The sequence below is a fragment of the Canis aureus genome, chromosome 14 (assembly GCF_053574225.1).
Source record: "Canis aureus isolate CA01 chromosome 14, VMU_Caureus_v.1.0, whole genome shotgun sequence".
Taxonomy (NCBI): domain Eukaryota; kingdom Metazoa; phylum Chordata; class Mammalia; order Carnivora; family Canidae; genus Canis; species Canis aureus.
The window spans coordinates 56,285,257-56,311,984 of record NC_135624.1 but is presented as its reverse complement, the minus strand read 5'-3'; the positions used below and the strand labels follow the sequence as shown (position 1 = coordinate 56,311,984).

The following is a 26,728-nucleotide window of genomic DNA, read 5'->3' as shown; positions in this document are numbered from 1 at the left end:
AAAATAAGCGAGGAGCACGCTTCGCAAGATGTATTTGTGTTCTTTGCCTCCACCAGCAAAATGAAGAAAAAAGATTAGTAAAACTCAATGTGTAGCTTATGCTAGAGAGAATGTTTTTGAAGAGTTGGATGTACTTAGTTTAAAAATAAGGACAATGGAGAAAAACAGGGAAGCTCTAAGAATATTCATAACATATGGCATTACATTAACAAATCCATTGGGTGCTCTCACTTTGTGCCGCAGTGACTTCTTTTCAGAATCATAGCAAGGAGTAAAATGGAAGTCAAAATAAAGCACAGCATCTCTGTCTTGTTTGAAGTAAAACATAATAGTTTAGTTCACCGAACACCACTATTTTCAATATTAAGAGGTAGTGTATTAGATTTGTGCTCTATGTAACAATTCACATAACCCTGTATCAAATAAATATGCTTACAACTATCTAAACATATATATATACTGTGGACAATAATAACTTTATTTTAGCATCTATGAAAGCCAAAAACTACTCAAACGTTAGGGGGTGCATTTTCAGCACAGCATGAGCAGATTTGGTCCAGAGATTCCCATTAACATCAATGAGACTTACATGGTTCAATCTTAACACACACTGTGTTAAAAATTTACCCCAAAGCATTAGGGCACAAGCTCCCCAAAAGAAAGGAAATTTAAAAATTTCAAACTCAACTCTAGTTTTTTCAGTATAATTACCTGTTCACCATCCTTAAACTCATAATATAAACTGGTATTCTTTCTCTTAATACTACTCTCTTTATCTTCAAAGCAAAAATGAAATTGTTCAGTGGCAAATTTTGATACTGACAGTTCTGTCCCCCATTAACCTCATAAAGAAAGCAAAACCCTTCAAATTATATTAGATTTCATTGCAAAATTTTGCTGTTAGATGGCTTACTAGTCTTGTGCTTACCAAAATATGCTACTTTACCTATATAGCTTTCTGTTTAGTGTGGATAACCATTAGTGCAAAGAAAGCATTACATGCTTTTTCATCTTATTGCTTCAACTTCCTGTTTTATGTATTTTCCAAAGTTTGGACTCATATAAATTTAAATTCATGTTTAAATTTAGATCTTACTGTATAAAATATGAAAGGAGTTTGGCAAAAAATGCCATCATTGGACAATAACAATACTCACACAATTCTCTGGGTAGATATATTCTAATAGCAACTTTGGAATTCCTTTTTTTTTTTTTTAATTACACTTTTAAGCCGGAATAGTTGGCTAGCTGGATATCAATAACACTGCCAAAACAATTCTTAATTAAATTTAAATTCTTCTAAATAAAATCTAGTGGAAAAAGTTCATGGATTTTGCCACGTAAGTAATTTTAGCTACTACTAGAAGTAACATTATTTTGCTACCTAAGTTGTTCTTGATTTCTTTTATAATAATTTTATAATATGTTAAACAGTTATTATTATAAATACTTTCTTGAAAATATCTAACAAAACATAGCAGATGGCCAGATATCTCCTTGTGTGTCTCAGACAACATTTAAACAAAGTGAATGTATCACCAAAAATTTAGCTCCTTACTAAAAAAGATGGGCAAATTCATACTCTTAAACCCAAGGCATAGCAAATGGTTACTACTCAAAAAAAAAAAAAGAATGCTTATTTAAGATCTTATTACATGTGTACCATTTTTAGATTAACAAAATATACGTTTTCTAACGATGACAAAAAATTTCCATGTAAATTTAGGAAAATTTTCCTCCACGATAATTAAGGAAAAAGGTCACAAGTAAATTGTAACTACATAAAATGATTTCATGTTTATAGAGATTAAAAATTAAATTTCTTGAAAAGAAACAGTTTACGGAGGATCTATTTTTCTGTAACAAACAAGTAATAAGTATTTATTTTCCTATACTATTCTCAAATATTTAAGTACTCATTTGAAACCTATATACAGGGACACCTGGGTGGCTCAGCGGTTGAGCGTCTGCCTTCAGCTTAGGGTGTGATCCCCGAGTCCCAGGATCGAGTACCACACTGGGTTCCCTGCATGGAGCCTGCTTCTCCCTCCCTCTGCTGTGTATCTGCCTCTCTCAGTATCTCTCATGAATAAATGAATTAATTAATTAATCAATTAAAGAAACCTATATACAAATTATAGACTTCCTACAATTCTCACTGAGATGCAGATAAATGAGTCTGTTTTATTACTTCTGTGTGGATTCCAATAGGTTATAATGGTTATGATATTACAGGACACCTTCTGTGTGATAATGCATACAATGTGGCCAAAGAGTCTTCAAATTCCTCTTACAACAGTACATACTAACAGCATAGAAACACCAAAGACATCTCACTCAAGAGAATAACCTACAAACAAGGATGTCAGGTTTCATTTGGGTTAAGAGTATTTATATTGGAATAAAACACTTGTAATAAACCTGCTTTCTCCTCACTTGTACAACAATAAGCAAACTATTTAACTTTCTAGGTCACAGTTCTTATTCCTATATGGAAGTTACACTTTTTCTTAATTTCCTATAAGGAAGATACACTTTTCAATGTAATAGGTTCTAACATTCCTAAAGGGACAAAATTCTCTGCAATAAGTAAGCGATCAATACATTTTTTCCACTTTCTGTCCCTTTCTCTTCCAGCAGTTCAAAATTAACTTTTTACATAAGTAATTTATTAAATATAGTTTTACTTCTCTAATTCATTTCACATATCTATTAGCAAAAGAATACTACCTAAAATTACCAGGTAAGACAAAGAACTATGTTGGCAAAAAGAGAAAAAGGCGATAATATAAGATACATATGGGCAGAATCTTTTTCGTTTTAACTTATCCTTCACACCTAGAATTAGATTGGAACATGCTAAAGTATCTGTTAAAAAAAAAAAAAAAAAAGTGAAAAGGAGAAAAGCCAGTAAAGAATATGAGAATTCACATTCAACTTTCAAAGTGATATTTTCTATTGAGCTACTAAAAAGTTTATTCTGCTCACATTTCAATAGTATTTCTGCCTTAGTATAGGAGCATATGTTAACATCCAAATATTGCACTACAACATAAATAAAAATAACACTACAAAATCTGTTACAAATTTAGTATACACTATTTTTAAGGAATGCATTCAGTAAAATCATCTGTAAAGTCAGAAAACCTCACAATAAAAACTCTACTATAATTATGATAATAAGGTTATTTTTTGAAGCTTAACATTCTATTTCATGTATGATTTAATGGATTACATTACCCAGGTGCTTGGTTAAAACTTAGCTTCTCCCTAGCATGACAATGTAAGTACTAAATTCACAGTATTTGTCACAAACAGGAATTGTGAGAGCTAAGACATAAAAATGCAAAGATGTTTAATATGTGGCCATTGCTATCAAAAATCTTCAATCTAAAAAATGCACACCAAAGTGTCCTATAAATATTTCCAAATTCAATATAAAGAATATAGATGATCTATGCTGCTTCTATATTATATTTGCCTGTTGAACTGCCAGGTCTTAACACGTGAAATATTTGGCAGATTACTTCTCATTTCCAACAATAAAAATACAAACACAAATCTATGTCAGAGGCTGATTTTATAACTAACCTGGTTTTGCTTCTGATTTTCTACTGAGACAATTTAAGGTTTAATTATAGGGCTAAATATTCTTAAAAATAATAAGCCTACCTTACTATGTCTTTTTCTAAAACTCCAACCTCCTCCTTCAAATCAGGAGAAAGTTGGGATACAATCAACCCCTCCTTCAAACACTATTATTTTAATAAATTCATTAACCTTTCTGGCGATGCTTTCATGCCCTTTCCAGGCCTGAAGTATCTCTTATTTAGTAGGTACATGTGTGTATATATAGAATATGTCACAGTGTTTGCAAACTCCAAGATTACACAAAATAGACAAAGTGAGTTATCCCAGGTTGCACAAAATCTTAAAGAAAAGCTGTGGAACTAACTGATCGTTATTAGATCTATCTTCTTCCCTCTAACTAATTTACATTACTTTTAATTCTCTTAAACAACTGCAATTGAAATTTGTAATCAAAAAGTAACAGGCAAATGAGCAGATTCCTTGATACGTGCTAGCCACTCTTCTAGGTGCTTTACAAGTACCAACTCAATCTTCTCAAAACTATTAGTTCAAACTACAGAGGAGAACCTGGGCAAAATGAAGTCACTTATCGCAGGAGCTTGGTTAATAGGAAGTAGCTGGGCTGCCAACTCAAGGGGTTTCACTTACAGGTCTCATCACAACAATTACCATATGCTTCTTTGACCACAAAGATCCGTTAATGAGGTAGGCAGAAGAATCTGTCCCCCGTCCAAGATGTCCACATTCTAAACCCCAGAACTTGTGAGTATCTTATGTTACATGGCAAAGGGAAATTAAGGTTGCCAATGGATTTAAGGATGCTAATCTGCAGATCTTTACATGAGGAGTTTAGCAGGATCATCTAAAGTGGACTAGTGCAATCACAAGAGCCCTTATAAAAGGAAGAAGAGGGAAGAAGAGGGAACTAGGAAAAGGTGGTAAAAGAAGAACTTAGTTTTGAAGACAGGGGAATCAAACCATGAGCCAAGGCATGTAGACAGACTCTAGAAACTGAAAAAGAGGGCAGCTTGGGTGGCTCAGCAGTTTAGCGTCGCCTTCAGCCTAGGGTGTGATCCTGGGGACTGGGGATCGAGTCCCACATCAGGCTCCCTGCATGGGGCCTGCTTCTCCCTCTGCCTCTCTCTCTCTCTCTCTCTCTCATAAATAAAATCTTAAAAAAAAAAAAGAAAAACACAGGAAATGGATTTTTCTCATAGAACCTCCAAAAGGAGCTCAGTCCTGACAGTATCTTGGCTTGAGGCCAGCAAGAACCATTTTAGACTTCTGATCTCCAGAATATAAGGTAGTAAGTTTGCATTATTTTAAGCCATTAACTTTGTAGTAATTTGTTACAGCAGCATAATGGTTAATTTTATGTTATCTTGGTGCACTATAATACTATAATGATCAACTGCTTGGCCAAACACTATTCCAAATGTACTCTAAAGATGTGTTGGGTTTTTTTTTTAGACGTGATTAACGTTTACAATCTGTTGACTTTATTAAAGCAGATTACCCCTCACAAATATGAGAGAGCTTCATCCAATAAATTGAAGGCCCATAGAGCAAAGACCAAGGTTTCACAAGGAATCAAGAATTCGACCTCAAGGCTGCAACACTGAAATTCTACCTGAGTAAACAGCCTTCAGTCTCAAGACTGCAGCATCAACTCTTACCTGACCCTCCAGCTTTTGAGCCTCTTCCTTCATATCAATCTCCCTTTCTCTAGGTGTGTGTGTGCGCGTGTGCGTGTAAAACTATTACTAGTAACTTACTACTAGTTCTATTTGTTCCTACTATCCTTAGTTATATTAGTATATCAAAAAATGCGTCTTGGGCTGCCATAAAATACCACACAGTGGCTTAAACAGAAATCTATTTTTCAAAATTCCAGAGCCTGGAATTTAGTTCCTGGCTTACAAACAGCTGCCTTCTCACTGTATCTTCACATGGAGAAGACAGCTCTGATGTCTCTCTCACTTCTTTTTTTTTTTTTTTTTTTTTTTAGATTTTATTATTTATTCAGAGAGAGACGCAGAGAGAGAAGCAGAGATATAGGCAGAGGGAGAAGCAGGCTCCATGCAGAGAGCCTGATGTGGGACTCGATCCCGGATCCTGGGATCATGCCCTGAGCCAAAGGCAGATGCTCAACCACTGAGTCACCCAGGAGTTCCTCTCTCTCACTTCCTATGGAGAGATGCCCTACTGGACTAGGGCCCCACACTTATGACCTCATTAACCTTTATTACTTCTTCACAGATCCTGCCTCCAAAAGCAATCACACTGAGATTAGGGTTTTAACACATGAACTGAAGAGGAGAGTGACCAGATTCAGTGTATAGTAGAGGAGAAACAATTCTCCAAAGCACATAGACGTATTTTAGCACTTAGTCAATTTTCAAGAATTAGTCAGATGTTCAGATACTTTTCTCAGCTCTCTAAGTATAAACATGTAAATATACCCAAGATTCTGAATAGAATAAAAGGTAAAGAAAAAATTTAAATATCTCAGACATATACACAGAAAGTACTACTGATGTGCAGATTTTTCTCAAATTACTCAGTGATTTTTTTTCCAAGTGGTTGTAGAAAACCAAAATTTTCTTTCCCCATAATGAAACAAAAGTGAAAGATTGTATGTTCCTTGACTGGTGTTTTTTGAGTTTCCAAAAATGCCATATTTCAATTAAAATTTTGTTTACATTGTTCTCACCAAAAAATAGCCCTGGAAAGGAAGTATAGGGTAGTATTTCGGGGCTTATTTTAAAATCAGGCAGCCAGGTTTTTAATTACACCAGTTATCAGTTGTCACCTGGACAAGTTATTCAATATCCCTCAAGTTTTCATTTTCTTTTAACTAAAATGGGCATAATATGCAAGAGTGCTATAAGAATTAGAGAATTCATTTACAGAATTTACAAAATATCTGATAACTAATAATTGCTAAATAAATATGAGATTTCACTAGCATTGTGACTGTTGACATAATAATCCTATTTAAAATATTTTAAATTCTCTGGATATTAAATTTGCCAAGGAAAAAAAAACATAGAAAATTTAACTGAGGTTAAGTTTTCATATTTGCAAAATCTTAGAACTGTTGTAACTGGGCAAAAGTATGGTGTACACTGCAATTGTAGATGTAGTGTTTTGGGTGGTAAGAAGCTATTATCCTGATGACGGTCCCTGATGACACTTACCTGAAGACTATTCAGAGCGTCTTTGTCATTCTGTGAACTAGCATGAGCTAACTCCACAGAACAGTGACAAGGCTACAGCAGTGTGTGTGTAGTGAATTCTTCTGAAAAATAGTGATGACTCAAATCATGAGAACTGTAATGATGTGACACTACTTCATGAGTCACAAACTTCTCCAAGCATTACCTCCTTTGACCCTCTAAACAATCTTGACATAGAGGCAATGCAAATACTATGGCTCTTTGACTGCTGGTAATTGCAGTTCTCAAACCCTAAGTTTGGTCCATTAGCAAAACCAGAGCTAAAATCTGTGCCTTGAGTCTCATTGTCTCATGTTGCTTGTAACAATCTTCTAAGCTAAGTAGAATGAATTTGAAAAAAGCTAAGTAGATTGAATTAAAAAAAAAAACCTTTATTTTCAATAATATCCTATTTATTATCTTTCATAATGCACAAAAATAATAGCTCTCTGAGTTTTTACATCAGAGTGGAGAAGAGTAAAAAAGATTTTCAGAAGATATTTTGCTATTAAAACTGTTAGTGTGACAGGCTGGAAGGCTGATACAGCCCCTGGATGCTCTATCTACAAAGAGAGAAGCTGCAATCTTCACTTTGCCTTTCTTTCTCCAATCAAAAAATATAACTGGGAAACAAGCTACTTTGCTCTCCCCATATATGCATTCACATTTCACAATTCATACTTACTATGCCCTTGAAAAAAGCACCAAACCCAGTGCATAAAGAAAAGCCTACTAATGTCTCCCTTATGCAAGAAGAAAAAAAAAAAACAAGTTAATAGCTTTTGATGTAGAGAGATCCATTTCCAGCCCTCCTATAAACCCCTTAAGGATCCTGGCAGTACATAATGAATGTACTCTAACCGCTCTTTGAATAATGACATGGCAAAAGCCTTTGCAAGGTTCCTATTAATCTTTGGGTCAAAAGTGCCTCCAATCTACTAGGGTAGTTGCAAATGGTTCCACTACAAATCTGCTATATATTTTAAAAAGTTAAAATAATTGCTACTTCTTTAGCGGTACCAGCAGCTGAGATAGTAGTAAAAAACATACGTTGCAGTTCCAGCCTCACAGTTGATAACAAAACCATCACATTACCGAAGTGACCATAGTTTTCAGAGCTGTCGGGAATTTAGAAGTCAACAGTGCTATCATTTCTCTAAGTTTCAGGGTTTACTTTTATACCTTTTCAGGTAATAAAATACTCCCAAAAGTCAAATCTGAGTGGAAGCTTAAAAGTTCAAAGCCTTAAGAAAAAAAATTTAAAGGGGCAGCCCAGGTAGCTTAGCGGTTGGTTTAGCGCTGCATTAGGCCCAGGTTGCGATCCTGGGGACCCGGGATCGAGTCCCACGTCGGGCTCCCTGCATGGAGTCTGCTTCTCCTCTGCCTGTATCTCTGCCTCTCTCTCTCTCTCTCTCTCTCTCATGAATAAATAAATAAAATCTTTAAAAAAATGTAAAAACAAATCAATTTACAATTTTTTTTGTATTATCAGGAATTTAGCTATTAATTATCTTTAACAAAATTCATCTTGAGTAAGAGGCATTAGAAAAGTGGCCTAAAACTGTCTACTTCCCTTTTCATATTTCAAAAGGATGGAGGGGAAGGGGCAAGGTGGGGGCACCACATTATTTACCAGACACTTGATATGTTTTCCCCAAAAAATGTACTCAAATATTTTAAATCCCAAGGCAAACAGTTCTAAAGATATGAAAATAACACAGAACTGAATGAAACAATTCAAAATTATTTCCTAAATCAAACCACTTTTGTTATAGTTCACTACTACAATTCTAGAAACTTATCATTATCTTTCACCTGGAAAAGTACAAAAGCATTGTAACTGGTCTCCTGCCTTTTTACCTGTATTCCCAACTCACCCCCAGTTCATTATTTGTCTAGTAACCAGAATGATCTTTTACAAGGTAAATGAGATCTATCATTCTTCCTTCTTATAACTATCTAAACTGATTTACAAGTAGAAGAAAAATCTAAATTTCTTACTGTGGCATTTTAAGACCCTACATAATTCAGACCTACCATATCTTCTAAATTTACATTTTATCCCACTTGGCCTGCCATACTAAATGCCAACTGAATTGGCCTTTTCTGTCTTTGAAATAAGGCAGATTTGTTTGAAGGCTCTTGCATCTGCTATTCCCCCAGTTCTTCAAGAGGCTTCCTCTTTCTTGTCATTTGGGTCTCATCCCAAATCTTACCCCTTAATGGAGCCTCAGTGAGCATTCCCTGATTGCTTTGTATTTCTTTACTTGTACCACCTAAATTGTACTTAGCACTATCGGAAATTGTTCTATTCTATAAGTTATTTATAATTCTTTCATAGCCTATCCCCCCAACCAAATAGAATTAAATTTCACGAGAGCAGAGATAAATTTTCATTTACAGTTACGTCCCAGCACATCAGTTCTGGCACACAGTAGATGCTCTCAATAAAGACCTACAAATGAGAGACTAAAGTACGAGACTTCAGAGCTGTATTTTTATACGTGATACACATCTGCAAAATGGGGAGAAATGAGACAAACTTATTCTCTAAGTTCATTTAACATTTAACTTACAAGTGATGCCATCTTGAGAACTCATTACTAAGACTGAGAAGGATCCGAAAATGGTTCTATGGCATTTGACAAAACAGCAGTCATGATCTGAAAATGGTACTATGGCCACTTGACAAAACAGCCGTCAAAGCCCCATACAAGCCAATCAAGTATGGCTCCTGCTATGTCTCTTGGTTCCTAGTCTTCTTTCATGATATCCAGAAGTTGCCGGTAAGAGAAAGAAAGAGAAAGCCAAGACTTAAGACCAAGCCCATCCTGGTTCCTTGCTTCTGTAGACCTCCTTTGGGATTACTTGAATAATACCTTTTTTAAGGCATATATTGAATTACTTTTCATTTATTAATCTTTATTTAATTTTAAATCCATTACAGCTAATATACAGTATTATATTAGTTTCAAGCTTACAATGTAGTGATTGAACAATGACACACATTACTCAGTAGTTATCATGATTGAACTACACTTTGAACACTGTCTTTGGAGGCATAGTCCCTAATGTCATGGAAGAGGGCTTTATACAGAGCCCTTGCCTAAGATCGCAAGGTTCCCCACAAGGGAATTTGTGGCTAGTTTAGGTTGTACATCAGACCTTTCACCCAACTCCTGTGGATGGCATGGGGTGACCTATAAAGCACAGTTATTAATTCTGCGTCTTGGAATTGGGGTAAGGAATCAAATACTATCCATAGTCAACCATGGACCAGATATCAAATCAGAAGTAAGGATGTGGGACAAGGCACCTGTGAATTATCTCAGGTAATAACTGAGCAGTTCCTCCTCTTGAGAAGACAGACTTGATCCTTACCAGTCTCAGAAAGTGTTAGCTCTGCTTTGCACACTCTTCCCTCCACTCCCTTCCCCAGGCCTAATAACTTTCACTATCCCTTACCCTTCAAATCTCAGCTTAAAGATCTCTTCCTTAGGTAGAGTTTCCTGATACCCCAGGTTGGATCAAGCTCCCATGTATGTATTTGCACTTAAAAACATTTATTACAAGTTCTTATTGCAGCAGTTACCTCATAAGTATCCAATGACTGAATTAATGAGTGATGAAGATGATTAGATAATACATTCCATTTCCAACAAAGCGTGAAAAACGGGGAGGCTAAGCAGAATTTAACTATCGTACTATTGACATTTGGGAATGGATATTTCTTTGCTGCGGGAGGCTCTCCTATGCATTACAAAATGTTAGCATCATCCTTGACCTCTTCTCATAGGTTCCAAGAGTACACATTGACTATCTCTCACCTCAATGATAACAACAAAGAATGTTTCCAGACATTGTCAAATGTGTTCTGGAAAGCAAAACTACCCCCCGCCCTGCCCCGCCCCGTTGAGAACCACTGGGCTTGAATAAACTGCTGGAATCTGCTGCAAAATTAATATTTTCCAAGGAGCTAACAAGGAGCTAAATTTCCACTGAGAAAGTCCTCACCTCCAGCAAGTGGGGAAGGTAAAGTGCCCAAAAGATTACTACAAGGCAAAAGATGGACACACTCAGAAATCTGCTAGGTGTGTTCTTACTCAATAAAGAAAAAGACAGGTTCATCTGCTACAATAAGGAGAAATAACTGATGTGTTTAAATTGTTTAAATAATTCACTTATTTATAGGAAAGTTTCAGGGTTATAAAAAATTTTGAGCAGAAAGTACAGAGTTCCCTTATAACTATTTCACCCCATCCCCCCAAACACAGGCAGTTTCCCCTATTAGTACATCTTGTATTAGTGGGATATATTTGTTATAGTTAATGAGCAAATGTTAATTATTAACTAGAGGCCATAGTTCACATTAGGGTTCATTCTGCATACTGTTCATTCTACAGTTTTTAACAAGTTTATGGGGACATACCTCAATATTAGTGTACTACCAGATAGTTTCACTGCTCTAAAATCTGTCTGGTATTCCAACTGTCCATCTTTCTCTCATTCTCATAAGTCCCTGGCAACCACTCATCTTCTTCCTATCTCTCAAGTTTTCCCTTTCCAAAAATTCCACATATTTGGACTCTTTCTTTCTCCAGCCACTGTAGTGAGAAGAGCTGCTGCCATGGTCACCCACCTACAATGGATGGTCTTGTGCAACTGCTCCAGCTTCCTGATCAAGATGAACAAGCAGACATACAGCACCAAACCCAGGAACCTGAAGGCTCATAATTCCTTCCCTACGATGGGCTAATTCGCTGCAAGACTATGGTGCGGAGCTTCAGGCCAGAAAGCAAAGGTACAGTGGTAGGCATGAGAAGATCTGGCCAGTGAAAACCTGCCACCCCCTATGAGTGGACCACCATTAACAAGAATTTCTGGGCTAGCCTTCACAGAATCAGACACATGATCTGCAAGAACAAGTACCATCCAGATCTATGCATGGCTGCCATTTGCAGAGCCAGTGCCATTCTGAGGAGCCAGAAGCCTGTGATGGTGAAAAGGAAGAAGCTCCTGCCACACCAAGAGCTTCTGAACACCTGCCCCCACCTCCAAGGCAATAAAGATGTCAACCACCAGGGAGGGATGGAGGGAGGGAGGGAGGGAGGGAGGGAGGGAGGAAGGAAGGAAGGAAGGAAGGAAGGAAGGAAGGAAGGAAGGAAGGAAGGTAGGTAGGTAGGTAGGTCGGTCACATAGTTGGAATTATAGTATGGAATCAGACTAGCTTCTTCACCAGGAATATGCATGTTAAAAAAAAAAAAGAATATGCATGTAACACTCCTCCAGGTCTTTTAATACCAATAGTTCCTTTGTTTTTATCTGTAAATAATATGCCTTTGTCTGGACATACCACAGTTTGTTTATCCATGTACCTATTGAAGGACATCTTCCAAGATCTGGCAATTATGAATGAAGCTTCTATAAACCTTCATGTGCAGATTGCATATGTTTTCAACATTTGGATAAATACCAAAGAGCATGATTGCTAAATCATATGTAAGATTATTAAAAAAAAAAAAAAACCTGCCATCCTGGGGCACCTGACTGGCTTAGTTGGAAGAGCATACAATTCTTGATCTTCGGATCGTGAGTCTGAGCCCCAGGTTGGGTGTAGAGATTATTAAAAATAAATAAATAAAACTTTTAAAAGAATAAACACCTTAAAAACAGAAACAAAAACTGCCACACATGTCTTCCAAAGTAGTTGCATCATCATGCATTCTCATCAGCAATGAGAGTGTCTATTGCTCCATATACTTGGCAACATTGGCTGGTGTCTGTGTTTTAAGTTTTAGTCATTCAGGTAAGTGTGCAGTGGTATCTCGTTGTTTTAATTTACTCTTTTCTAGTTATCAATGGTGCTGTGCATATTTTCATATGCATCTTTGATATTTGCATTCCTTCCTTAGTAAGTTATCTGATCAGATCCTTTGCCCACTTTTTAAGGGCATTGTTGTTCTTCTTATGAATCCTTCGTATACACTAAATATCCGTCTTTTATCAGATAGGTGTTATGACTTTTCATTTTCCTTAACAATGCCTTTCACAGAGCAAAAATGTTTAATTTTAATGAAGTCCCATTTATTTTCTTTCATAGACTGTGTCTCACCTGTTGCAAAAAAAAGTCTTCACTAAAACTCAAGTTCACCTAAACTTTATCCAATGTTGTCTTCTAGGAGTTTTATAGTTTTGAGCTATACATTATGTCTTTTATCTATTTATTGAGTTAATTTTTTGTGAAAGATTTAGTGTTTCTAGCTTCATATGTTTTACACATGGATATCCAGTTGTTGCAATACCATTTGTTGAAAAGACTCTTTTCTTCACTAAATTCCTTTGGCTCCTCTGTGGACTATGAGTTGATTATATTTGTGAGGGTCTACTTCTGGACTCTTTCCTCTTCCATTTTCTTTTAACAAAAAAATTGTCTATTCTTTCACCAATACCATACCGTCTTAATTACTGTATCTTTATAGTAAATCTTGAAGTCTGATAGTGTCATTCCTTCTACTTACTTCTTCTCTTTCTAAAATTTTAATAATGTTTTATGAACACTAAGACATCTAAAGTATCTAGGTGTGTATGACATGATTTGAAAGTTGCTCTGAAGGCAAAAGCATAGATATTGTTAAATGAGTTAATAGGAGCACTAACTATGGGCAGAGGTAATGGAGTTCATTCAACACACTAATAAATGTGGGCAGGCCCTCAAAATATAGCTCTGGTCTTCTAGCTCTTTTTGAACTACCACCACATTAAAAGCCATATATTCTGGAAAGAATAATAACAAAATGGAAACAACCTGGGTCTACAAATCATGATTTAGAGAAGTGTCCAAGCAAATCACCTGACATGCACTGGATACAAGCAAGAAACAAATCTTTATTGGGTTCAAACTTTCACTCATAACTGCAAATAGCTCATATTATCCAGAATTACACCCTACAAATTGTAGGTTGCTTTATGAGTTTTTTTGTTTTTGTTTTTTGTCAGCATCATTCAGCAGTCAGAATAAGAAGCTCACAAAGCAGAAGAGATACCTAAAGTCGAAATTTGGCACAAGTAGAATGTCCTTGCTTAAGATCCGGATATCCTTTTTCCCTTCTCTATCAGAATAATACAAGACATCTAAGACATTAACTATTCATCTGAAGTCACAACCTAGACCAGAATATACCCATTCCACTCTTTCTAACTCCTGTAGAACATGCATAATTTATTTAGAGGCATTAAATTTGTAGGGTCCACAAGCACTCAGCCTGAGGTGATTCAATTATCTTCCCCTGAAGTGGGACAAGTAAAAAGCAGCAGATGAAAGAAAAGGGAACAAAGGAACTCTAAAAAAAAAAAAAATAAGCTGATCTTAGAGGGCATGGAAAAAGGGTTTCTTAGAAAGTAGTAATTGTAATGAGGATGCTCATCATTTTCACATGCTATCTTCATTCCAAAAAAGCTCAAAGGATTTTGGATTTGATCTTGCAATTTCAATACATGTGTGACGGCTTGAGAAAACTAATAATTCTCACAAGATATTCTCTTTGAAGGCACCAAAGTGGAGGATATAATTATATGTCCCAATGGATTGGTCACTTGACTACACCCTGGAATAACCCATGCCCTTGGCAAAGAATGGAAAATCGGTATTCTTCACAGGGGAAAGCAGATTCTTCATTTAAGCAGCCATTGTATAAAGTCAGGAGAGACAGCAAAACTATTTGTTCATATATCAGAAGCCAATACTGTAGGTATAGTTTGCCAAGAGCCTAAGCACTCTATTCTTCTATAAACCTGGTCATTTAATAAATAATCTTTGAATGTTTAATTAGAATAAGAGCTGGTCCATTTTATATATTTCCATTTATTAGGTTTTATCCAGGAGAAGGAAAGTCTCTATTTTTCTAAGAGCTCTCATAATCTGCACATGATCTTAGAAACTGGGCAGTGAGACTACCTGGAATGTTTTCTAGATCTTAACCTTCCCATGACTTATTGAAATTTGACAAGCAGAAGACCCTTTAACAGTATATTGCATTCATATCTAATGTTTAAAGGTTAAACAGTATATATACATTCAGCAGACAATTTGTGCCAAGTGCCAAAAAATAATAACTCAGATCCCAAAATGAGTTCTTGATATATGTAAAATTGCTTGCAAAGGAGAAAAACAGATAAATTAGCATAATTCCTTCTTTCTTCAATATCCTTGGCAGGAGAGAACAAAACCCCCCACTGGTAAAAAGCTGCTCCATCTGCCATCATATTGCAAGAACAGCTTGCTTTCTTGGAAAGATGATTTATGGGACAACCAAGTCGTATCTTTCATTTTGGGAGGTGGAAGACTGTGGTAGAGAAATTTCTGTGGAGAATGGCCATCTATTTATTATAGGCCCATTGGCAAAAATACCTAAAAAGCAATACTATGAACTAATGAATTTACCAGCAATCTACCTCCTTTTCCTTCTAACCTCTCTAAAAAGGCATGAGGTTGTTATTTTTATCTAAAGACACTGCTATGTACACATGATTTATTAAGAAAGTTGTGCACATAAGGACGAGATTTTTAAGTATGAGAAATGGTCCTTGCTACATAGCAATATGGAAGTATTATGGTGGAAGCAAGTGTCTTGCTAATTTTCACATATAGACAATGAGTACATAAGATGATAGTAACAAACCCCAGTGGGGATTCTTATGTATTTTAATCTGTAGATACAAAAAATCCTCACTATGAAACTGTGGCAGAGCCAAATTAGGGTATGAGATGTGACCTAAGATACTCAACCACATAGTAGATCACACTGTCTCTTAATTTACTGAATTCAAATAGGTTTCCAGAAAAGTAATGGACAGATATGAGTTCGTTCTTCCTCCACATTTTCTCCTCTCTGGAAAATGAATTAGAAATGAGCAACATTACAGGGGGAGCCTGGGTGGCTCAGTGGGTGAAGTGTCTGCTTTCAGCTCAGGTCATGATCGATCCCAGGGTCCTGGGATCCCACACTGGGCTCCTTGCTCAGTGAGGAACCTGCTTCTCCCTCACCCTCTGCCCCTTCCCCCTGCTCATGCACTTGGGTGAGTGCGCTCGCTCTCTCTCTCTCTCTCTCTGTCAAATAAATAAAATATTTTTTTTAAAAATGAGCAACATTTAAAGCTTTACATTTTCATGACTCAAAATAAATTCCTGATCTTTTAAAATTTACTTTGGCAAAAAAAATAATAATAATAATAAATAAAATTTACTTTGGAGCCACATAACTTAAAGGAGTATGCTTTTGTCAACATATGCAGCAAAGTATAAATGAAGAATATTTTACTTTATTATAAAGAAAAGAAACATAAAATAGAAAGTCAAAATAGTATTGTTTTCCATTATATTATCTTTTTAAATAAGACAGTAAACTGTAATACTCTTATCATCAACTCGATAATGTTGATTGGGCAAATTTCTCCTCCTTGGCTTCATGACCTTCAGAATTGTAATTTAATGAGGAGAGGAAGGTTTCAGAGACCCTTTTAAGACACGGCAAACCTTCAGAACTATTATTCCATTTGGTTTTACATATGCATTTTAATTTTTCTACTTTATGACTCCATTAATCTCTCATTTTCAATAGCCTCCATTTTTAATTAAAGTACAAGTTTTGCAGACCTTATTTTTATTACTGACTGATACCTTCACTAATGGTTTTTATTTTATTGTGAATCTCAAATGCAGTTATGCTGCAAGGGTAAATTAACACACTAGCAGCAGTCTTAAGTGAATAAATAAGTTAAGCATAGTTAAGTGTCCCCTATGGAAGTCTTAAGAACTCTAGAATATAAATACACAAACACCTGAAGGTCACTCATAATGATACGTCAAGGTATATGAAAGCCATGAGCAGCAATGAACACAGATGTGCCCCCTTCTCTCTGCTTCCACTCACAACACCTTCCTGGGCAGTGCTGTTGTTCTATCACAATCTTTCACACTTAGGAGCAGTGTCAGGAGAGCAGGAGACCCTGTTCCTTCAATCTCGTATTTGTTCCCCCCTCAAAGGAGTAGAAAAATTGGCACAAGGCTAGTATTCAGTGAATCAGAGTCAATCAGAGCTGAGTTCATAATGCCAGAGTCTTTTCCCTTTCTCTGGGCCCTTTCCTGTTTTGTTTTTGTTTTTGTTTTTTTTCACAGATCTGCATGCCCATAAGTATCTTTTTCTTCTCACTACAAATTCATTAGAACAAGTCTTATGCTTGCTTTCTTCAAGGAGATCTAGATTCTCCAGCTTCTCTCTCCACAAATAGGTAGGTGAGGCTATTTCAGGGGATGGAGTCAGAAATCTTGCTTTTCCATCGAAGCTACATTCTTTAAATTAGACTTGATGATTCTAAAAGTTACAGTTTGACCTTAATTCCCAATTGATCCGTGAATGAAACAGAAGAGTGATTAATTTGTCCCAACCAATGGGACAAAATATTAAATTGCTAATCATCCAGTGTCTGGACAATAGAATTCGCTTTTCAGTACAACATGTTATATACCTTAATTGTAGTCTAAATTTTTAAAAAAAATATTATATGTAGGGGTACTTGGATGGCTCAGTTGATTAAGCATCTGCCTTCAGCTCTGGTCATGATCCCAGGGTCTTGGGATTGAGACCCACATCGGGCTCCCTTCTCAGTAGCAAGTCTGCTACTGCCTCTCCCTCTGTATCCCCGTTTTCTTTCATTGCTCTCTTAAGTAAAAAAAAAATAAGTAATTTTTTAAAATATTATGTTTATTACAAATATTTCATCCACATTGTTTCTATCCTTTTGGAAACACCAATATTGTTTGCATTCTTTCATAGTCCATATCACGAATATCTAGAATTCATGAACTTATTTGTCACAGTATAACTTATCGAGAATAGTTTTGTCAAGATAAAAATCAGTAACATTAAAACACAAAACAAGTAAAATAGTTTTATAAAAAGCATAGGCTTTTTTTTTTTAATTTTACTTATTTATTCGAGAGAGGGAGAGAGAGAAACACCATGCGTGCATGGTTGGTGGAGGAGCAGAGGGCGAGGTCAAGGGAGGGAGAAAGACTCTCAAACTCTATGCCAAGCATGGAGCCGGATGCGGGCCTGATCCCAGGCCTCCAAATTCATGACCTGAGCTGAAACCAAGAATGGGATGTTCAACCGAATGAGTCACCCAGGTGCTCCTAAAAACACAGTCGTTTAAGTTAAAGACCCTTGTTTAAATTCCAGTTACAAAATTCATCTGATACATGAATTTGTGCAAGTTACTTAATACCTCTAATCTCTAGTTTCCTGCTCTGTGAAATATAAATGACAGTATTACCTCATATGTTTGAATGTAGGTTGGAAACAATATCTCAGAATGATGTTAGCCAATTAATAAATGATCAAGACAGCTTAGATGTTGTCATCATCACATGGTAATCTTATAATATATAATCATTTTTCATCATTATATTAATTTTCAAAAAGTATATTTCCAGGCTTATTGCAGTAGTAAAATAATCTTTAATTCCATGATTCTGGTTTTTCATTCTCACCTTCCCCACTATTTGACATTGTTGCAAGTTGCCTTTTCACGATGAGTCTCAGTCCCTGCGTCTAGAAAATGATGTTTGAGAAACTGCAGATTTTTAGTACAAAGGGATTCAATACTGGATATGTAGTGGTTATGAGCACAGAGTAAGCATTTCCTTTCCTCCTTCACTCGACTAGAAGAAGGAGTTCATTTTATCTTCTTTAATAGAGATTGCCAATGGTTGTTGTAGCCTTTGGGCTTCATCTGCTGTAAAACCAGAATTTCTTTGCCCTTTCAAATAGCTCTAGAAAATGGTTGCACAAGGGCAGTATGGAGAATTGACTGGGAAGGAGCACTCAGGGAACTTTCTGGAGTGATAAGAATATTCTAAATGTTGTTTTAGGTGGTGGCTACACAGTTGTACATAACTATAAAAAATGATTGAAGAGAACACTTAAGAGGTGTACATATTATTTTACAGTAATCAAGTCTCAATGTTTTTATACCCAGGCTAATCTGAGAGCTAGAAAAACAAAAGGCTTTATGGAAAGATACCGCCTATCTCTTCTTTCTATGAATCATTATTATTAGATAATAATAGGGGAAAAAAGTTTGAAATATAGGCAACATTTAAAAACTAGTGAAGACCACATGGAAACCTAGATGCCCTACTGCTCTTTAAAAATTAGAAAACCTAGTAAGAATGAATCCACATTTCCTCAAGAGTCACTAAAAGTAAATACAAGCTAATAATTTAGAAAGAGTTTGCCCCAGAGCATACCAACTCTAGTGTTTCCTACATCGACTACCTATATTTATGAAAACAGAAGCCTCGTTCATACTGTACTCCATTTAACAATACATATGTAATGTAGTTTTTGGTACTTCAAACTGAAACTCTCCTTAGAAGAGGTGCAAGTCACTACATAAGTTCTGTAATAACAGGATAATGCAGAAATTCTAGTATATATCTTTTACTGCTAAAAGCCCAAATGTAGACTAAAACATTCTTCCAAGGAAGATATTCACAATTGTAGTATTATAACAAAACCGTATCTTATTTATTATAGACTTAAAGTAGTTGAAAAAATCATTTGCAAAATCTGTTGTTTCAAAGAAGGAAGAACTTTAAATTATTCCCGCAAATGGTTTATGCAAGGCATATGGCTTTAAATTGATAAGAACACTAGTTTTTTTAACAATCTTATCTCCATAATTTAATAATTCAATCTTGTCTCATAATTTAAGGAGTTATAAATATGACCCAGAATTATTTCCTTGTCTAAACTTGAACAATAATATCCAAAGACTGAGGATTCTAAGGCAGGTAACACCAATGTGCAGCACTGTCAAAAGTGATTCACTTCTAGGACTCGTAGAATCTCTTGAGGTGATTCTTATCCTTTTATTTTTCTTAAGATTTTATTTATTCATGAGAGACACAGAGACAGAGGCAGAGACATAGGTAGATGGAGACGCACACTCCCTGCAGGAGCGTGATGTGATGCAGGACTCAAACCAGGACGCCAGGTACATGACCTGAGCCAAAGGCAGATGGTCAACCACTGAGCCACCCACGTGCCCCATGATGATTCTTATCTTAAGAAAAACCTTCCTGGGATCCCCGGGTGGCGCAGCGGTTTGGCGCCTGCCTTTGGCCCAGGGCGCGATCCTGGAGACCCGGGATCGAATCCCACGTCGGGCTCCCGGTGCATGGAGCCTGCTTCTCCCTCTGCCTATGTCTCTGCCTCTCTCTCTCTCTGTGTGTGTGTGACTATCATAAATAAAAATTAAAAAAAAAAAAAAAAGAAAAAAGAAAAACCTTCCTGTCAAAGGTCCGTAATGCCCTGGGATTTCAGTAAGTACTCACTGTATTAGTAATACTCATTTATGAGATTTAAATCAATGAGGAGACACCCAGGAGAAATTATACCAACGCCCTTTGGAGTTAGTTCAAACAGACACAATCAGAACCACAGAAGCATGTGGTTACAAGAAAGCCACACATACACACATGACACACACACAACACACACAATTAACTTCTCCTAAAATAAAGCCTGAAAACTAAAACAAGTAAAATAATAAAGGAACAATAAGCATACAGATGCTAAAAAAAAAATTCATCCACTGGAAAACAAGAGTGAGAATACACAAAGTAAAAAAATAAAAAAGTAAATAAAAAATAAAAAAATCTCAAGTAAAAAAAAAAAAAAACTCAAGTATAAATACAGCTTAAAAAGAAAAAAAAAATTTTAAGGCCTCCTCGCTGCTCATTGCCATTCAAGAGTTGGTTTTTCAATGGCATCACCCAAAGGCGGAGGGCAGTATTCAATCACTTTATCCAGTAAGACAAACAAACAAGCTGGAAACCTCGTGACCTGAAGTGAACAGAGAAAATTTCGTCTCCATAGTACAGTGGGTATTCCCTTGAGAGCTGCACAACTACTGGATTCACATCAGTTCCATTTCCCTACAAAATAAGAAGGATTGAATCAATTACCTGAGGGCAAACCCAATCACACAGTGAAACCTTTACCACTATGAGTGCAGCAGAAGAGCAAGGTAGGAGGGACACTGCACAAACATTCTACAACTGTCAGCAGTGGCTACACAAATACCATTGTAGCTCTCATTTACCTGGAAGGACTGTCACATCTGTGCACAGCAGCCACAGCTGCTACCCAAGGCAGAGAAGGAACGGTGTTCACACCCTTGAAAAAACAACCCATCTATTATCATCTACTAATACTGAACACGATGACTTGTGAATAGAGCGAAGGTTCTGTGTTGTGTTTGGATGTATTTCTTAGTTGTGATTTCTGCAAGGTTTAAGAGATCTTTATTTCTTGTCACGTGCATATTTTATGTAACCATCCGAACTTGGTGTGCATTCTGTAGCATTTATTTAATTAAATGAGGAAATCAAACTATATGAGGTACTCCGTGGAACTGTTCATAAAATTCACCTCTACGTTTAAGAACACAGAATCACTTATTTTAACCCCCTGAGAAAGGAAGCTGTGCTAACATTAAAAGGCCCACATTTCAGACACCTACTGCTGTCACCTGAAAGGTAAAATGAATATACATCTAATTAATTGGTCTTTACTATAAAATGATAACACTCCAAGGAATCAATCAAAGAAAATGACAGACTTAGTCCTAGAACAGTACTTTATCAGTAACATTTTCTGTCACAACTACTTTCAGGCGAAAATCACAGGGCCGTTTATTATTAAATTTGCTAGTGAGGCAAAAAAGACTGGATAAATTCAAATGTATCAGAATCACCTTCTTAACTGTCAACATTTAGGTCACGGCTTCGAGGTGCATGGAATCATTCTAAAAGCACTTTGCATGCACTAGATTATTAATCTATAAAACGACTTATAAGGGAGACACTATTATTATTCCCAATTTACAGATGAGGAAACTGAGTAACAGAAGATGAGGGGATTTTTGCCCCTAAAACCACACAGCTAGTAAATAAAGGTCAAAGCTGGGCTTTCAGAGAAGGCATTCTCTCTCCCAGGCTCTACTACACAATTAGTATCTAAGCTACTCTCTCAAGAAGCAAATGTTTGGTGTGTTAACTCCACCACAAAAAATTAGAAATTTGGAATAGTAACATGACTTGATATCATAAAATAATCTAATTTATTTTTAAAAGTTTATTCGAATTTATACAGACTACAGAATGCGATTCCTTTTATTAGTCGCCTTTAAAACATTTAAGTAACACAGTAAAGTTTCCATTAACTTAAAAAGAGAGGGACGCCTGGGTGGCTCAGCGGTTGAGCAGCTGCCTTTGGCTCAGGGAGTGATCCCGGGATCCAGGATCGAGTCCCACATCGGGCTCCTTGCAGGGAGCCTGCCTCTCCCTCTGCCTATGTTTCTGCCTCTCTCTGGGTCTCTCACGAATAAATAGACAATACCTTTAAAAAAAATTTTAAAGATATACTGGAACCATTCTTTGAATTTAGCACCCCCATTAGAATTAATTTTTATATTCATTAATCACTAATGATTTGGGGGTACCAATGAGATCCATAGTATATGTAATGGTATGTTGCTATTTTTCTGGAGTGGATTTCATTTTTTTTTTTTTTTTGAAAACTCAGAATATATTTTGAGCCAAACCAAGTGAGCAAAGTGATAGGAAAAAATAGTTTATATAAGTTTTTGGCAAAACAGTAGTATTTATAACCCTGTCCATTACTTATTATAAAGACAATTCCAGTTAGAAGTTTCAAAAACGATTCAGCAATAACCTCACCACTAGAATATGTATAGTCTTCCAAAAGGACTACTTTAAAAGATAGCCTTACTTGCATTCATTACACTAATTCTGGAAGTTTGGTTTTTAAAATCTCATTACCTTGTAGTTATATCTCCTAATCTAAAATAAATAATGAATTAGGATTTTGTATTATGGTGTTTAAAGAACTTGAATATGCAAGATGATATATATGAACAATAAAAAAATGGAATAACAAAACCTGAGTAATAAAAAATTCACAAAACTTCAGAGGTGAAATCCATGACTGAAGGAATTTTTTTCAGCACTAAACAAAAATTTTAGTAAAGAAGAAAAATAGAGAAAGTGAAAGGTTGTTCAAAAAGAAGCAAACAATACTCAGTCCCACAAACTGTTCAATTTTAATAAAAATTCCCAATACTATTTGTTAGATAAAACACACACAGAAAAAAAATTTTTAATTTAAATTAAAAAAAAAACACACGGACAAGACAGATTCTAAAACATCTGCTTCCAAGTGTCCACCAGCAACTAGGCTTCACTTTATTATCTTTATTATCTTTAGCACTGGGCAAATTCTCACTCTCCCAACAAATGAGTGGCTCTTACACATCCCTCTCATCTTACTGAACCTTCATTGCTCCCCCTCATCACTGTCTCCTCACAATTACCTATCATCACCCTTGTAATAAAATCCTCCTATTCTAGGAAACAAAGGTTCATCCAGTGTGGTCTCAGGCACAATCTTCCTCTCAATCTAGGTCTGCGGTGATACCATGCACAGCTGATTCTCAAGTATCTCAAAGACAATTCCTTTAGGCCAATTATTCTCCAGTATTTAATAAATACCTTCAAACTAACCTCTAGACATTTATTTCTTATCTTTGCCAATCTTGATCTGTTTATTTCTGAAGATAAAATTCTGGACTTTCTTTCTTTTAAACACGCACACCCACAAACACTCACCCAAACTCAAGCAATAAGCACCAAATAAATTCATTACCTAAGTATCCACTGATCTGATATTGTAGATAACAACTTTTACACTTTTCTTATTGTTGGTATTTTTATTATTTCAGATTTCTCATCAACAGACACACTGAGATTTATTCTTACTCCTCATATTCAAAGAAATCTCTCTTTATCTACCAGAATTGCTTATTTGGATATTTCACCACTAGGGGAGGAAAATAAGGCAAAACAACAAAGAGAGTTATCTGTTGGCCCTTTTGGGGGGAAAAGAGAAATTTTTACACCAGTTAAGATGGTTGTAAGTGAATTTAAAATATTGACACAAGATTGGCAGCTGCTCACATTCTGCCTGAAAGGTTTACTACTGGCAGGAACTCCCAGCAGCTGCTTGTTTGAAACGTGAGAAAACATTTGGACAGTTAGGATAGCCTGATTTTCCCCTTAAAATCTGTTTGGCAAAACTTCTTGGCAGTTAATATGATCCTGTGAAAGGCTTTTTGTAAAAAAAAAAAAAAAAAAAAAAAGTGTTCACATCTCGTCACAAAACTTGTTTTGCCAGTGTAGACGATATTTTAAAAAGCCATATTTTAAAATCATAATCTTTTTATTGCCACCTAATATTTTTCCTTTAGCCAATACACGTAAAATGGATGGCAACACCTGTGTTTATAATAAAATGATTAGGTGATCCATAGTGAAATCTTTAAGAGATTACCAATATCCTCCATGGAAGTTAATTTTCTTGTACCAAGTTGAGATGAGAAGAGAGACCAGGGATGTGCAGCTTCATGGAGTTCAAAATTTTTATTAAGACGCTACTCTAACAATGCTATGATTTAGAGAACTCGTTCTTAAGCATTAAGGCAAGAACAGTTCAAACAACCTAGTTCTGCCACAGTCACACAGTAAAAACCAGCACGAGTCCTCTCATGCATCCATGTACTCTGCATAAAATAACCAGTGCCCAGGGATGTGTAATTTGTGTACTCAACTTTTATAATAATTTTCTGAGCATTTCCTCCCCTTAATGGGTGTTCCTCTCTCACTTTAACTGCTTTCCTCTCATGCACTTTCAAGTATGCCATGGCCTTGCAGTGCTACCCCTTATCTAAGGCAGGGCAATCTAAGGATATTGATTTATGATGGCTGTGTAATTTACACACTCTGCAATTTTCCTGTATGATTTATTCAAAAAATAGATTGTACATTAAGCTTGGCATTCATTAAGCTGGCCCATTCCAGTTTCATATTAATCCTGTATCAGATATGTTTGGAAGTTTTATGCATTTAGAGCATGTATAGTCATTCTGGCAGATTTTAAAGTATATGTAAAATCACAGTAACCCTTTAGAAACATTTGCACTAAAACACTGAATGAAGGCCATGACACCAGCAAGATGGGATTACATAAAGATAAAATACTGGCATTGTATATGAAAATGAATAACTCCGTGAACATGACCTTTAAGAAATTGATAAATTTCAACTACGTTTTTTCTTTCATTAACATAAACATTGTAAGAACTATTCATTATTAATAAATGCAACCTAATATACTCTTAAATCTATTCAAAACAATCCACTTTTCAGCATTCTGCTACATTTGTCTGAAAAAAGAAACCTGCATCACAGTATCTGATGGTAAATAAGACAACTGAAAACTCGAACATTAATAATAACAATAAAGGATACTACATAAATTTTCTACTATAAACATAGTATTATTGGTAACTGTTTAAGATATCACCTCTATTATTTTGGATTTGCTAATGACCAGTGTGACCTGTTAATTATCAAGCTTTTGCCAATAATTGAGAAAATATAAAACATAAACCTTTAAGGAGAGTTAAGATCCTTAACAATAGCCTTTAATGTTCTTCAAAGAAAAGGAAAGTGATCGTCGGGTCACCTCATATATACACCTTTTTACCTGTAACCAAACTGAATTTAAATTCATATAAAGCTCACTTGTTCAAGTCCATACTCCAAAAGTAAAGCAGATCTTTCCAAAGATGTAAAGTGTTCAGCAGAAGGTGGCATCATTGTGCATAGATTGATGTCTCTAATTCCATATGTGACTTAAAAGCAAATTGCCAGCAAACTGACAACCTGAGTCAGCATTTCATCTCATTTCCTTCATTTTTAGAATGAGAAGGAAATTAAGTGAAGATGCAGACAAAAACACGGTCTTTCATTTAGGACATCAGTAGAAAAGAACATGATCAAGGACATTTAAAATAATGAGAACCTGACACACACAAGTGAGTTCTATGAAAGTGTCCCCAACACAGCCTCACAAAGACACTGTACAAGGTAATATTTATATTTATGTTTTGATTGCAATACATAGAGTGTTATTCCAATGTTCTGAATCGTAAATGTGCCATGGAACATCATGAAAAAAGAGAGAAAAGAAAGGGCAGGTGAATGATGTGGGAGATGGATGGAGGGGGAACACTCAAGTTGTAATTGGAAATACCATTTTCTAATTTAATCACAATTGTATTACATATTCAAAGCAGGCTACATGTTCTATATGGTAATGTGCTTATTGTTTCTAATGCGGAAAAGTAGACTCATGCTATTTCTGTGCATTAAAATTATTTCAAGATTTATAATTACTCGTATCATCACAGATTTTTGATTGCTCACTCATTGAACTACAAAAACAAACGCTGACGTCTGATTAAGCTATGGTAGCCTGCAATAAATCATTTGAAGTCATTTATTTGGAAATGGAATCCTGTATAACCCTTCCCATTTTTAAAATATATCAATCTAATCAATTTAATTTTCAACACAGATACTGCTTTTCTCCTCCTTGTCAAAATGTACAATGGAATTTCTACTAAATATAAGTAATTAATTTTTAACTACAAAAGTAAAGAACTCTGCTATTTAAGGATTTAATTTTATTATTATTTTTAATGTAGCAATGTCCTGATGGTTATTATTTGGCTGAATGAATTGAAGTGAGGCTCCCTGGGCAGCTGCTGACATAATGACTGATTGTGTGCAGAGCTGAGAATGTGAATGATAAATTTTGAAAGGCTCTGGAATTTGTGAATAACAAAAGTAGCTACAGTTCCTAAAATCTAACCATTTGTTCTTGGCAACAAAAGAAGACTCAAAGGCTTTTGTTTAATGAAATGATTCAAAA

General features: G+C 35.7%; 1 protein-coding gene and 1 pseudogene across 23 annotated transcripts in view; one reads left to right on the top strand and one right to left on the bottom strand.

The window, feature by feature from the left end:
- Positions 1-26,728, bottom strand: part of ADGRL3 (adhesion G protein-coupled receptor L3) — an 856,301-nt gene that overhangs the window by 728,711 nt on the left and 100,862 nt on the right. The gene's annotated exons all lie outside the window — the stretch shown is intronic.
- On the top strand, positions 11,437-13,930 carry LOC144283031 (large ribosomal subunit protein eL28 pseudogene; annotated as a pseudogene).